At 37.9% G+C, this 15,754-nt stretch overlaps 1 pseudogene; it reads right to left on the bottom strand.

Annotated features, from left to right (window-relative positions):
- Gm18728 (predicted gene, 18728) overlaps nt 1–15,754 on the bottom strand; it is a 429,487-nt pseudogene that overhangs the window by 126,909 nt on the left and 286,824 nt on the right.

Below are 15,754 nucleotides of genomic sequence, written 5' to 3'. Positions count from 1 at the left end.
TCTTCCTCTCAAAGGTACTTCTGCCAGATATTTTTGTCGCAGGGAGGAGGAAAGTACCTGATGTATAGAGGTAGCGGACCAGGTAGGTTATTGATTCTCAGGGAGGCTATACATTTAGTATTGATTTCTGTCTTTTACATGTAAATACTGCTTGAACTTCACCCTACTTCATTTCACATACTCATTGTTTATTGGCTTCTTCACTCCTGTCACAGACATAATTCCTTCAAGGTGATGATGTCTGAGAAGTGTCTCAAGCTCAGCCAGGCCACACTATGTCCTAATCCAGACAGAAATGGCTTCTTCCTCCCTTAGTGAAAGGGGCTCCTGAGCACTGCATTCTGGCTATTTCCAGGTCCTGAAAAGCTACTTTGTAGCAATGTATACATTGCTTTGTACAATGTATACAATTATATTTGCATATAATTGTGGCAAGAAGTTGCAAACATACTGTGAAAATGCAAGAATGGATGGGAGTACAGGGTTTATTTCCTGTGGACCACAGAAACATGGAGTTTCTAGGACAGAGCTTTTGTTACAGAGATAAATGGCATGTCACTAAGCTGACAGGAATGGGTAGATTCAGAGTCAAATAGCACTTAGAAAGTAAGAATATCATGGTTAAGTCACCAATTGAATGAAAGAAACACAGTGGTACACCATGTGTGGAGTCCTCTTGCCTGGGTTCCCTCTGCTTTCAATGTTTCCTAATGAAGATAACCAAGCAAGTCCTATTTCTTGAAGAAAGTTCTGAGGAATTGCTGTGGGGATCCACAGTCTGCCCAGTGGCTTAACACTTGACTATTTCCCAAGCACAGTTTAAGAGATGCTGACCACTCTGTGGCCCTGGCTATTCTTCTCTCTCCATATTTGTTTTTCTACACAATTAGGAAATTCAGACCAATTCATGCTCTTTGTAATTACCCATTTTCATTGATCTGTGTATGAAGCAAAATTTTCTGGTTTTCTTAATAAATCAGTTGTCATTTCTTTCTGTATCACATAGTCTTGTGAAAAGGCATGTGATGTTTTGCTGAAAGTAGACACACAACAGGGTGCATGATATATAGAAATAATATAAGTGGAACTCCACAACAATGAAGTGACACCTTTGCATTGCTGTCATGCAATGCTTTCTGATCTTCACTGGTCTTTACTTAGTAAAGAGAAATACAACAAATAACTTCTCATGGCATTCCAGTTGGTTCTGGCTGCATGTGCTGATTCAGGCTAATTTGGCAGAATCTTGCTCTTTCTGCTCATTTTTGCTGCCACAACTGATCCAGCTTTGGTGTTTGCTATTGAACTGGAATGCTAGTATCCTGACAAGTAGTGGAATCACCCCTACAGAAATACTTCTAAACCGGTCTACCTCATCCTTTTCCTATTAACTTCTTTCCCCTTACCTCTGATTGATGGAATAGAAGGGAAGTTTAATAACCCTAAATGAAGTAGGAATTGAAAAAAGTCTAAGAATACAGATGGAACTTTGCCTAGTATGTAAGAAATAATGATTGCTTTGAAATAGGTTAGCAAGGTACGAGGAAGTGCTCAGTATCTCTGTGTCATCTCAATGTTTTTGTTTTTTTGTTTTTTTTTTTTTCCTTTTTCATTTTTCCTCAATTTGCCTTCTTCCTCATGTTGTTATCTATTTGCTATAGTACAGAGGAGATATTATGGGAAGAAGAATTGTCCATAACATTTTCTTATCAACATAAATCTACCTGTGAACAATATTTGAAATATTTCAGTTTCTTGGCATTCAGCTTACCAGTATATGCCAAACTGTAAGCTATGGTATTCTCTGTATCCCCAATCTCTGTCTTTCTGTCGTCTCTGTCTGTCTTCTGTCTCTCATATGTGCATGAATAAGTTAATACTTCCAGCAAAGATGCTTAAAATTTTCTTTGGTGACATTACACAGTCATTATACTCCCATCACTGAAATGAGAAGTTAAAGTTAGTACCCATTTCTTAGAAATGGACATGTAGTTCCTATGTGTTGTCTGGGTATAAATTGGCTCCACTTTTACTCACAGCAGAAGGCAAGATGACAAAAATGCTGTACAAAATGCACATTTTCTGTTCTGCCAATGATATCTCTAGGAGTTTATCCTGAGTATATATAGTGAGTTATGTTATCAATGATTTATATGTAAATGTTTTTGTAACCCTATCTATAACATGTTATCTATATCTATATGCCAAAAGAAGATTGTTCATTAGAAACATCTATGTAAAAGAATATGCTATGTTTGGTAAAAGTCAGTTATTGGTATGCACATTTTGGTTCATTGAAAATGTTATTACATTAATTTATCTAGAGTTTGTGTGTGTGTGTGTGTGTGTATGTGTGTGTGTGAGAGAGAGAGAGACAGACAGACAGGCAGACAGACAGAGAGACGGAGACAGAGACACAGAGACACAGAGAGACAGAGAGAGAGAGGACAGGTGCACACAGAGGTCCTACAGAATTTATGTGGCAAATGTGTTCATCTTAATCATCAGGGGACAGAGAAATAGACAAGGAAACCCTGAAATTGAATTTTGCAGGGCAGTTTGTTGGGAGTGAGATGCAAGGAAAGGAATACAGAAAGGGAACACTGATTTTATCAGCCTGCTAAGCATGGCTGAATCCAACAGGGGTTCCAGAATTGATTTCACAGTGATGATCCTGAGTCATCAAGAAAGGGTTCCATTTTGTGTTCTCAATGCTGTGTTTAAGAAGGCAAGGAGGCATGTAATTCATAGGAGAAAGATTTCCATTTCAAGTTATTAAACCGTCTTTGAAAATATTTTTGTTGTTTAAAGGGATAAGTGACATTTATTTGTAAAATTCATTTATGTGGAACAGTAGGACGAGTATGGTCCTGAATCTGCTCAGCCACAGGGTTTGGAACACTCAGGGATGCAGGATGCAGGAGTTTTGGCTGTGCTTACCCAAGGCAGATGCTGGGTGGGTATTATGCTATGAAAAGCCATGGGACACCATTCCAGGCATGGAGGAGCACAGTCTGAGGTCCCTGGAAATGCTGGCTTGGCGGGTCCCTGGGCCTACAGGGAAAACAGAATCATCTGGTTCTCAGGATCTTGGGCACCCAGGCACCACTGGGACCCTCAGAAGAGCGGAGAACAGAGTGTGGGAACACAGAATTGATCTATCCTGGGGCCAAAGGGAAACGGGTGGTTCTGGCAGGATCCTGTGGGCAAAAAAGTCCTTGTCTTGTTTGGCTGGTGGCTTGGGCTTAGAGGAGTCCATGGCTGGGAGCATTGAGAGGCTTTCTGCCCAAGATTAGATGGCCAGCTCTCTAAGCCAAGGCCTCCTCCATCACTCAACTTGTTGGATCTCCATGAAAAGAGGCAGACTATGGTTTTAAGACATTTATTATCACAGTGGAAAGTAGATGAGTAAAATGGAACCCCACTTCTCAGAGTGGGCCTGAGGTTAAATACCTTTTTCAGGGAGGGATATTTGGGAAGGAGACTTTATTGGATAAGACTCCCAGCCTTTAGGTACTTCATTAAAATGGAGATCTGTCTTGAGGCTCCATTATCACAGGTCACGTCCTCTACCTGTGGATGGGCTTGGTGCATTGCCACATATCTCATGACACTGATAGCCACATATCTATGGAGGGCTGTAGTCTCACGTCAGAAGCATAGTGTCCTTGAACCAGGTGAAGCCTGCTATCCTTCAAGGTCACTGGAGTTTCCAGCCAGCACACGACCAGGAACCAGGCTTCCTTTTATGGTCCTACACAGTATCTTCCCCTGAGGATTCTAGATTAGTCAAATAGTGCTGTGAATCTAGTTACTTGCCTCACACACACACTTTACTTATATTTCTGTGTCCATTATTCCACAGCCATGCCAAACCTGCAAACACTATACCCTAGGATAATGGACATTCTGAAAGAATGTGATTGATAGACTTTCTTGGATGCTTGATACTATTGTAGCCTCTAGAATAAGCTAATATTTGCAGAAATGAATGACAACTGGCACCATATGGGCTTTCTGGAAAATGCATTAAATTCAACCCTCAGGAAAAGAAGATATATAGATTTCTATGATTATAAGGCTAGCCTGTTCTATACAAGAAGTTTCAGGGCAGCCAGGGTGACATAGACATTAATATTTCAAATATGTTTTAGCAGTTTATGAAAGGGAAAATGGAAAAATTCAGCTGACTCCTATATTCTCTTCTCTCCTCTAGGATATGAGCAGATAATTGTCTTAATTCCTGTTGCCTCAGATCATACGGCTTTTGTAACTATCATAATGGGTTTCAATCTGTGGACAAAAGGAAATCCCTCTTCTAGATGCTTTCTTATGTGTTATGTAAAAATAGAAAAGAAGGTAACTACAATAATCATAGTAACCGATCAATCATTCACTGTAAAAAACAGCTTCAGAAGAACATAAAAAGATTTAGCCATGTGTTTTTATTTTAATGAATTAAATATTTAGAATTAGGTATTAGCTCCATAGGTAGATTGCTTTTTTAAACATACATCAAAGCCCTGAGTTTGATGGCCAGTATCAAACAAAAAATAATAAACATGGTGGAACACATCTGTATTCCCAATACCCAAGAGGTACACACGAAATAATCAGAAGTCCAATGCCATTTTCAGCTATGTAGTGAGTTCAAACAAATGTATACTACCTGATAACCTTCATCTTCATAAATAATTAATTAATTAAAAGTGTAAATTTACTTTTAGAGTCATTTTCATTGAAGTCTCCCTTCTTCAGGCATCATAGATTCTTTGAATACAGAGTAGCCTCTGCTTATCTTGTTTGGTTTCTTTTTCTGGTATTCCCTCCTTAGATATCTTTTTCTCTAGACATAATTCATCACTCTTGTATTTATGTACTAGGATATTTGTCTTCCCTCTTCCCCCAAATAATTTCCAACTGCCACACTTTCTATTCATATCTCAAATGTTCTTTCTTCAAATGATATTTCTCTTAAAAAATCTCTTCATTTATAAAACTTTTGAAGATGGGTATTTTTCAGTTATCTTTCTGAAGAAACAGAGACAAGTATAGATTCCACAGACAGTGCCTGAATATCAAAGTCAAAACTCATGGCCTTCTTTGGACCATATCTTCGAAGCAAAGTGATCAAGTACAATGAAGCTCATTTCTTATCAAATACCTTTTTTTTTTCTCGAGTTTCTATTGCTGTGACAAAGCACCATGACCAAAAAGAACTTGGGAAGGAAAGCTTACAATTTCCAACTGACAATCCATTATTGAAAGAAGTCAATTCAGGACCCTGGAAGCAGGAACTGGAGCAGAGGACATGGAGGATTACTGCTCATTGGCTTGCTCTTCCAGGCTTCCTCAGGTATATTTTCATGTTTTTTTTTTTTCCTTATATACCTCAGTGATAGTAACATAGGCTTGACTCCCAACATCAGTTAGTAAGAATTGTAATATCCTTTGAAGACATCTTTTAAATTGGGCTTCCTACTTCTCCCATATACCTTGTGTCAGGAAAAAAAATATAACTAGCATATTGGCTTGTGGGTTTCAAGGTACCATGAAGAGGGGTAGGATCTTACCTGGTTTGTTAAGCATGCATGATCTCCTGCAGTGGTACATAACCTCCTGTTCATAGTACTCAGAGCCATCAATCAGAGCCACCAGCTGGTCCATACTGCCACCATAGTTTAAGGTCATAGAATAGGGCTTATCCGTATTAGAACCCTGCACTTGAGTCATCTCTGTGATGTTGTGCTGAATCATCATCCAGGTCTTATCCTCTTCAAAGATCACAGTGTAAATCAAGAAAAGAAATTAGAAGTAAAGCCCAAGGAAGTGTATATAAACAGTAGGCAGTCAAAGCACAATGGAGTCTCTACCAGAGTGCTCAATAATCAATGGGATGAAAGCATTCTATTGCTTATAGAAAGATTAGAGACTTTCATATCTTATACTGTTTTACCTCAGGTAAATAAGAAGTAAATGATCATAGGAGCTATGTTAATGAATCCTTATTCTACAACTTTTATACAATAAATTTAATATTCATTAATTATTTAAAATTGACAAATACAGTCTTTCTCCTAATCCATAGAGAGACTTTTTTGAAGATTTTATAAATAATGTCAAAGTCAACAGGAGCCAAGGAGCTCTCTGGGACAGGAGCTTTCCAGTTTCCATCAGAGGCTGGAGCCTGTCATCCACCAGAGGGCTCTACAACCAGGAGAGAGCTAGCTTCCCAGCAAGGCAGAAAGACCTATTAGCACAAGGAAGGACCACCACTGCTACGAAGAGGAAACTGCTTGGAACCCTCAGGACACAGGAACGGAGAAGCTTCCTGGGACAGGAGTCTTCCAGATTCAGTCTGCACCCAGAGCTGATCCTGGGCCACAGAGCTACATACACAAATATCACTACGAGAGAGCTGGCCTCCCACAACTGCCTACACAACTGGGAACAAAGGTAAGACCACCACTTCTCTTCATATTCCTGGCCAGGAGGAACCCTCTAGAACCATCATGACACAGGATCCAAAAATCATCTGGGGATAGGATCCTTCTGGTTTCTCTCTGCACCCCAGAGAACCCCTGTACAACAGCTCTCCATACATAAATTTATGTATGGAGCTGTACAACCGCTCTCCATACATAAATTCCTCCCAGAGAAAACTGGTCTCTGAGGAGTACTGGCATACAGGATGGCTTGCAGGATGGAAAAGCCAAAGTCAGAGATAGCAAGACAAGCTAACACCAAAGAGAACCAGATGGCAAAAGGCAAGCACAAGAGTATATGCAACAGAAACCAAGTCTATTTGGAATCATTAAAACCCAGTTCTCCCACAACAGGGAGCCATGCTTACCTCAAAACACCACAAAAGAAAGACTGACTTAAAATCACATCTTATGACTATGATAGAGGACTTTAAGGCCATAAATAACTCCAGTAAAGAAATACAAGTAAACTCATGTAGACATGTAGAAGACCTTAAAGAAGAAACACAAAAATCCCTTAAAGAATTACAGGAAAGCACAACCATACAGGTGAAGGAACTGAATAAATAATCCAGGATCAAAAAATGGAAATAGAAATAATAAAGAAATAAAAAAGGGAGACAGCTCAGGAGCTAGAATCTGGAGATAGAAAACCTAGGAAAGAGATCAGAAGTCATAGAAGTCATAGAATCACCAAAAGAATCCAAGAGATAAAAGAGAGAATTTCAGGTGCAGAAGATACCATAAAAAAAACACTGATGCCAGGAGGTGGTGGTGCACCCCTTTAATCCCAGCACTTGGGAGACAGAGGCAGGTGGATTTCTGAGTTCAAGGCCAGCCTGGTCTACAAAGTGAGTACCAGAACAGCCAGTGCTATACAGAGAAACCCTGTATCAAAAACAAAAACAAAAACAAAAACAAAAACAAAAACAAAAACAAAAACACAAAAAATAAAAACAAACCAAAACCAAACCAAACAAACAACAACAACAACAAAAACCATTGACATAACAGTCAAAGAAATACAAAATGTAAAATGGTCCTAACCCAAAACATCCAGGAAATCCAGTACACAATGAGAAGACCAAACCTAAGAATAACAGGTACAGAAGAGAGTGAAAGTCCCTAAATTAACTTTAAAAAGTTCCAATATCTAAAGAAAGAGATGCCCATGAACATAAAAGAAACTTAAAAAACTCCAAATAGTTTGGAACAGAAAAGACATTCCTCTTGTCACATAATAATCAAAACACCAAATGCATAAAACAAAGAATATTAAAAGTCATAAGGGAAAAGGTCAAGTAACATAAAGGCAGACCTATCAGAAGTACATCAGACTTCTTACCAGAGACTACAAAAGCCAGAAGATCCTGGATATATGTCATACAGACCCTAAGAGAACACAAATGCCAGCCCAGGCTACTATACTCAGCAAAGCTCTCAATTACCATAGATGGAGAAAGCAAGGTATTCCACTATAAAACCAATTTTTCACAATATCCTTCCACAAATCCTGCCCTACCAAGGATAATAGATGGAAAACACCAACACAAGAAGGGAAACTATGCCCTAGAACAAGCAAGAAAATAATTTTCTTTCAACAAACCCAAAAGAAGATAGCCACATAAACATAAAAATAACATGAAAATAACAGGAAGCAACAATTACTATTCTTTAATATCTATTAACATCTATGGGCTCAAGTCCCCAATAAAAATACATAGACTAACAGACTGGATACAAAAACAGGACCCAGCAATTTGCTACACACAGGAAATGCATCTCAGTGTCAAAGACAACCACTGTCTCACAGTACAGGTCGGGAAAACAATTTACCAAGCAAATGGTCCCAAGAAATAAGCTGGAGTTGCCAACCTAATATCAAATAAAATTGACTTTCAACCAAAAGTCACACAAAAAGATATGCAAGGACACTTCATATTCATCAAAATAAAAATATGCTAAGAAGAACTCTCAATTCTGAACATCTATGCTCCAAATGCAAGGGCATCCACATTCATAAAAGAAACTTTACTAAATCTATAATGCATATTACATCTTACACAATAATTGTGGGGGACTTCAACACCCTACTTTCATTAATGGACACAGCAAGGAAACACAGTCTAAACAGAGACACAGTGGAACTAAAAGAAGTTATGGACCAAATGGTGTTAACAATATCTATAGAACATTTCTTCCTAAACCAAAAGAATATACCTTCTTCTCAGCACCTCATGACACTTTCTCCAAAATTCACCATATATTTTGTCACAAAACAGACCTCAACAGATAACATACCAGATCACTATAGATTAAGGCTGGTCTTCAATAGCAACAAAAACAACAGAAAGTCCACATGCACACAAAGCTGAACAATGCTTGGTCAAGGAAGAAATAAAGAAAGAAATTAAAACCTTTTTTAGAATTTAATGAAAATGAAGGAACAACATACCAAAACATATGCCATACAGTGAAAGCAGTGCTAAGAAGAAAACTGATAGTACTAAGTGACTCCAAAAGAAACTGGAGAGAGTATACACTAGCAGCTTAATAGCACACCTGAAATCTCTAGAACAAAAAGAAGGAAATACACCCAAGAGGAGTAAACATTGGAAACAGTCAAACTCAGGGCTGAAATCAACCAAGTAGAAACAAAAAGAACCATACAAAGAATCAAACGAACCAGGAGCTGGTTCCTTAAGAAAATCAACAAAATAGATAAACCCTTAGCCAAACTAACAGGAAAGCACAGAGACAGTATATAAATCAGCACAATCAGAAAGGAAAAGAGAAATATAACAACAGAAACTGAAGAAATTAAAAACAATCATCAGATACTACTACAAAGGCCTATACTAAACACAATTGGACAATCTGGATTAAATGGACAATTTTCTAAACAGATACCAAATATCAAAGTTAAATCAGGATCACATAAACCATCTAAACAATTCTATAATCCCTAAAGAAATAGAAGCAGTCATTAAAAGTCTCCCAAACCCACCCCACCCCACCCTACCCCCAAAAAAACCCAGGACCAGATGGTTTTAATGCAGAATTCTATCAGACCTTCAAAGAAGACCTAATACCAAGACTGTTCAAATTATTCCACAAAATAGAAACAGAAGGAAGACTAACCAATGTGTCCTATGAAGCCACAATTACACTGATACCAAAACCACACAAACATACAACATAGAAAGAGAACTTCAGATGAATTTCCTATGTGAATATCAATGCAAAAATACACAATAAAATTCTTGTGGAATGAATCCAAGAATATATCAAAATGATCAAGTAGGCTTCATCCATGGATACAGGGATGGTTTAATATATGAAAATCCATCAATGTAATCCCCTAAATAAACAAACTCAAATAAAAAAAAAAACACATGATCATTTCATTACAAGCTGAAAAAGAATTTGACAAAATTCAACATTTCTTCATCCTAAAAGTCTTGCAAAGATAACTAATTCAAGGTCCATACCTAAACATAGTAAAAGCAATATACAGGAAACTAGTAGCCAACATCAAACTAAATGGAAAGAAACTTGAAGCAATTCCCATAAAATCAGGGACTAGAAAAGGCTGCCCTGTCTCTCCCTATCAAGTACAGTACTTGAAGTCCTAGCTAGAGCAATTAGACAACAAAAGGAGGTCAAAGGGATATAAACTGGAAAGGAAGAGGTCCAAATATCACTATTTACAGATGATATGATAGTATGCTTAAGTGACCCCAAAAACTCTACCAGAGAACTCCTACAGCTGATAAACAATTTCAGCAAAGTTTCAGGATATAAAATTAACACACACACACACACACACACACACACACACACACACACACAAATAAGTAGCCTTCCTATAGCTAAAGGATAAGCAGGCCGAGAAAGAAATTAGGGAAACAACACCCTTCATAATAGTCACAAATAATATCAAATACCTTGCTGTGACTCTAACTAAACAAGTGAAATATCTGTATGTCAAGAATGTCAAGTTTCTGAAGAAAGAAATCAAAGAAGATCTCAGAGGATGGAAAACTTTCCCATGATGATGGGTTGGCAGGATTAAAATAGGAAAAATGGCCAACTTTCCAAAAGCAATCTACATATTCAATTCAATTCCTGTCAAAATTCCAACTCAATTATCCATAGAGTTTGAAAGAGAAATTCTCAAATTCTTTTGGAATAACAAAAAAAACAAAACAAAACAAAACAAAACAAACAAACAAACAAAAAAAAAACAACTCAGGATACTAAAAGCTGTTCTCAACAATAAGAGAACTTCTGGGGGAATCCACATCCTGGTCCACTGGCTGTAGTCCAGAACAATAGTGATACAAAACAAAACAAAACAAAACAAAACAAAACAAAACAAAACAAAACAACCAACCAAAACCAAAACTGCATGGTATTGGTAGAATGACAGGCAAGTAGATCAACAGAGTAGAATTGAAGACCCAGAAATCAACCCAGATATCTATGAGCACTTGATTTTTGATTAAGAAGCTCTACAACCATCCAGTGAAAAAAAAAAAGACAGCGTTTTTAACAAATGGTTAAGATAGCCCAGAAACTTAGTATACCCGAGATATAAGATACAATTTGCAAAACACATGAAACTGAAGAAGAACAAAGACCAAAGTGGGGACACTTTGCCCTTCTTAGAATTGGAAACAATCACCCATGGAAGGAGTTACAGAGACAAAGTTTGGAGCTGAGACAAAAGGATGGACCATCTAGAGACTGCCATATGCAGAGATCCATCCCATAATTAGCCTCTAAACGATGACACCATTGCATACACTAGCAAGATTTTGCTGAAAGGACCCTGATATAGCTGTCTCTTGTGAGACTAGGCCGGGGCCTAGCAAACACATAAGTAGATGCTCACAGTCAGCTATTGGATGGAGCACAGGGCCCCCAATGGAGGAGCTAGAGAAAGTATACAAGGAGCTAAAGAGATCTGCAACCCTATAGATAGAACAACATTATGAACTAACCAGTACCCCTGAGCTCTTGACTCTAGCTGCATATGTATCAAAAGATGGCCTATGTATCAAGAGAGGCCCATTGGACACGCAAACTTTATATGCCCCAGTACAGGGGAATGCCAGGGCCAAAAAATGGGAATGGGTGGGTAGGGAAGTGGGGTGGGGGAGGGTATGGGGGACTTTTGGGATAGCATTCTCAATGTATTTGAGGAAAATATGTAATAATAAAAAATATTTTAAAAAAAGAATATACATGATATACACTCATTGATAAGTGGATATTAGCCCAGAAGCTTGGAATACCCAACATACAATTCACAGACTAAATGAAGCTCAAGCAGAATGATGACCAATGTATGAATACTTTGATACTTCTTTGAGGGGGAACAAAATACCAAAGGGAGGAGATACAGTGACAAAGTCTGGAGCAAAGACTAAAAGAAAGGCCATCCAGATACTTCCCCACCTGAGTATTAATCCCATACACAGTCATCAAACCCAGACACTATTGTGGATGCCAACAAGTGCTTGCTCACTGGAGCCTGATATTGTTATCTCCTGAGAAGCTGTGCTAGTGCCTGAAAAATACAGAGGTGGATCCTCTCAGCCAACCATTGGACTGAGCAAAAATTCCCCAGTGGTGGAGCTAGAGAAAATTTCCAAGGATCTGAATGAGCTGGTAGAACCCTAGGAGGGACAAAAATATGAGACAACCAGTACTACAAGAGCTCCCAGGGACTAAACCACCAACACATAAGTACACATGGAGGGACCCATGGTTCCATTTGCATATGTAGCAGAGGATGGTCTTGTTGGATATCAATGTGAGGAGAGGCCCCTGTTTCTGAGAGGTATGATGTCCAAGTGTAGGGTAATGCCAGAGCAGGGAATTGTTAGTGGGTTGGTTGGTGAGTGGGAAGAGGGAAGATGGGATAGAGTTTTCAGAGGGGAAACCAGGAAAGAGGATAATATATGAAATGTAAATAAAGAAAATATCTAATAAAAAAGAAAAGAAAAAAGGAAATAATATGTGAAAGTCTGCAGGTGCTCAACTTTCCTATATTAAATGGCATACCATTTCCATATTATATACACTTACCGTAAATTTTAATTCATTCTAATATTACTTTGATATGTAGCAAAAGTTAAATCCTTTGCAAAATGTTATTATACCCTCTTGTGGAAGAAACTTGACAAGGAATAAATACCCATGAAAGTTCAGTACAAACAGTTCGAGAGGCAATTTCTTAAAAATTCATTATGTATCATGTTTTAAGGAACAGCTACAAATAATAAGCATCTGTAACATGATAGATAATTTTCAAGGATGAAGCTATATCACATAAATATAAGGATCAGATTATTAAACATGAATTAACAGTGAAAGAAATGCTTCCCCCTCAAAGAAGGATCAAAGTATTCATACATTGGTCATCATTCTAGTGCTTGTGAGGCAGAGAGAGGTGAACCCCTATATCTTGCTGACCAGAGAGCCTAGCCTACTCAGTGTGTGCCAGGCCAAAGAGAGTTCTTGCATTGGAACAAAAAGATGGTTGAAAAGATGGCTCAGCCATTCAGAGAGTGCTCTGCTCTTGCAGAAGAACCAAGTTCAGTTCACATAATTCATATTAGGTGTTCAAAACCACATTTGATTCTGTCTCTGGAGGAAGTAATGCTCTCTTCTAGCTCCCATAGACATTTGTACTCACATGCATAGATATTTCCCCAATATACTCATACACCTTTCTTTTGTTTTGTTTTGTTTTGTCTTGTTTTGTTTTGTTTTGTTTTGTCTTGTTTTGTTTTGTTTTGTTTTGTTTTGTTTTGTTTTGTTTTTATGAGACAGGGTTTCTCTTTATAGCCCTGGCTGTACTGGAACTCACTCTGTAGGCCAGGTTGGCCTCGAACTCAGAAATCCACATGCCACATGGGACTTTTATTAATTAAATCTTTTGAAATGGGAATACCCACCGTTTAATTCAGATCTTTCAAAGTGGAAAGATCCACTTTCAATCTGGACCACAACTTCTGATGGCAGCTTATATAAGGGACATGAAAGAAGAAACATTTTGCTGTTTATCTCCTTGTGATCACTCTTACTGGAAAGTCTATTCACTGACATTAGAGTCTACTTCTTTGGAATTTTGTTTACTGAAAAATAGCTGAAACATCCAGCTTCACATACTACTGTATTCTTGGAATTTCTTTTACTGGACAGCCACTATTGGACTAGTTGGACCACAACCTTAAACCACTTTAATAAATCCTACATTTATATATTCTATCAGTTCTGTTTCTCTAGAGAACTCTGAATAATACAAAATTCATATAAGCACACATACAAAAATTATCTGGAATTTTTATGCTAAACAAAGTCATATATATGAGGCCATTTTAATAAGAACAAAAGGACAAGACAAGGAAGAATGTATGATATGGGTAAGAGATAAGATTTTGGTATTGAGATTGGTCATTCTGAATGTCTGGTCCTTCATTCTGAATTTCAATGGCTCCTGTGACAAGTGGACATGCAGTGACTACCTTTCTGTTTCTGAGGTGCCTGGATCGAGGCCCAAATAGAAGATGTTGTCAGATATACATTGTGTTGTCAAAATTTTACCATTAAAGTGTATTATATAACAACAACAACAATAAATAGATTTTGGTATTGAAAGGTAGAGAGATCTGCACTTAAAAGCAACTTTTGCCAGTATGAAACTTAGACTCATCACTTCAGTGTTATAGTGAATTAAAACACATGACAGCAAAAACAGGGCAATGATGCCTACTACACAAGCAGGCAGCAGTGCTGCTAATGCGTGGCAAAAATCAAGACTATTAACTTCTAAGACAGGCTGGAGAAGTGGCTCAGCACTCAAAACAGTCTACCTTTCTTTCAGAGATCCAAGTCCAATGGTGTATAAACACATGCAGTTCAAATTGCAGGGGATCCAGTGCTCTCTCTGTCCTCGCAGGGGACTGTACTCATAAGTGCACATACTGACACACAGATGAACAGGAATAAAATTAAAAATAAATATTAAAGTTGCAAGGCACTCTGTGAAGTATTTTGGGAATTGTTGTAATAAGTTGGGGAAAACATATTTACCCAACTTTACATGCCATTTAAGTCTGTGTATCCTCCCAAGTAAAGCCTGGGATGAAACAGTAAGTCTTAAAAAGCATTTGCCATATGAGAATCTTGACCACATAATTACAACATTATTCTTCATAGATTCAAATAGCAAAAAAGGAACTGAGCAGAGAAATCATATGGTTTCTTCCTTCTTCCACTCTCTTAGTTTTACAAATGGGGAAACAAAGGCCCATAAAAAAAAAGCAATAACCAAAACATTTCTATTACAAAGTACTGATAGGAAAACATGCTTATCCCAACTGGTATTATTAACTATAAATATCAAGATTAGTGTCATTAACATGATTTAACCTTAAAAATGGAGGAAAGAACTGACTTGTAGTCTGTCTTACAAATTCTTCCCACCAATTCTTTCTGTGATGTGGATAAGTTGTTTCATTTCCCTACATTGATTCTTAGTATACTAGAAGAAATGACTTGGCTTTATTTTTTAATATTCCCTAAAGATGTTATAACTTGGCAATCATTCTCCTACTACCCAATTCAATTATGCTGGGCAACTGTGAGCCATCCCAGGAATATTTTCCCAAACCAATTAGTTGATTGCCAAGGACCGTCCTCAGTTGGCCCCCCTCAATCCGCGGGAGAAATCAGGGATCCGGTACAGAGGAGCAAAGAGTTGGCGTGGAAAGGGTGACAAACAGACATGGACACAAGGGAGTGTGCTGTATCTGAATGTAATTTGTCTCAAAGTGAGCACCAGTCTTATAAGTGACTTTTACAAAAAACAGAGGAATGCATACAAAAAGCTAACAGGAACCAACTTGGATAATAATCAATGTTAACAACTGGGATAAAAAGCAGCCCCACCTAAGGTCAGCTTAATCTTCGAAGCCAGGGGCAAGGGCTTCATGTCCTTGCCATAGTTCCAACTCTAGTCTATTATATAGTCCACTTTCCCCCTAGGCCATTGTAAATTCCTGTGTATGGGAGTGAGACAGCTATCTAGAGTTCTAAGTATTTACTCTAGTTCCTTCTTAGACTAAAACCTTCCTTCTTCCTAGGACAGTGTAAATTCCTGCATATGGGAGTAACTTTGCTTCTCTTTTAAGTATCTGTAGGGAATCTCCATTTATCAGAAGAACTCACCAACTTTCTTTCTTAATATGCATTGT

This window comes from Mus musculus, chromosome 1, assembly GCF_000001635.26.
Source record: "Mus musculus strain C57BL/6J chromosome 1, GRCm38.p6 C57BL/6J".
Lineage (NCBI taxonomy): Eukaryota > Metazoa > Chordata > Mammalia > Rodentia > Muridae > Mus > Mus musculus.
The sequence above is the reverse complement of the archived record's forward strand: the minus strand, read 5'-3'. Positions and strand labels throughout refer to the sequence as shown.